The sequence below is a fragment of the Halyomorpha halys genome, unplaced genomic scaffold, assembly GCF_000696795.3.
Source record: "Halyomorpha halys isolate HHAL.00 unplaced genomic scaffold, Hhal_1.1 Scaffold6.1, whole genome shotgun sequence".
Lineage (NCBI taxonomy): Eukaryota > Metazoa > Arthropoda > Insecta > Hemiptera > Pentatomidae > Halyomorpha > Halyomorpha halys.
The window spans coordinates 1,695,852-1,696,253 of NW_027111275.1; the positions used below are offsets into that span (position 1 = coordinate 1,695,852).

At 30.8% G+C, this 402-nt stretch overlaps 1 protein-coding gene across 2 annotated transcripts in view; it reads left to right on the forward strand.

Moving 5' to 3' along the window:
* LOC106692831 (transcriptional repressor scratch 2-like) overlaps positions 1-402 on the forward strand; it is a 253,511-nt gene that overhangs the window by 188,805 nt on the left and 64,304 nt on the right. The window lies entirely within an intron of this gene.

Genomic DNA, 402 nt, shown 5'->3' on the forward strand with positions numbered 1-402 from the left:
ATGAGCCACTACACCAACTTTGGACCATTGCAGCGGTGTATTTAGCCACCTAAACATCTCGGCAGCACTCTTCCTCGGACCTATCGGGGTGGAGCAGCTTGCGTCGACTAGTATTTGTTTTATATATATTTATTTGTTTATTTGTAAATTAGTTTATTGTCATCATCATAATTTATATAACTATTTTATTTTCATCTGAGAGGCCTTTTTATTTTTACTTGTATTCATCATTAGTCATCTCTTGTTTATTTTACTTTTAGTTTTAAAAATGTTTAAATTGACCAAATAAATGTTTTAATCCGAACCAGTTTGTCGTCTTGTTCCAATATGAATCTATACATCTCTCAAAGACTAGTAATTCATATGTTGAATTATTCTATGAGATTAATTATTCTCTAAAAG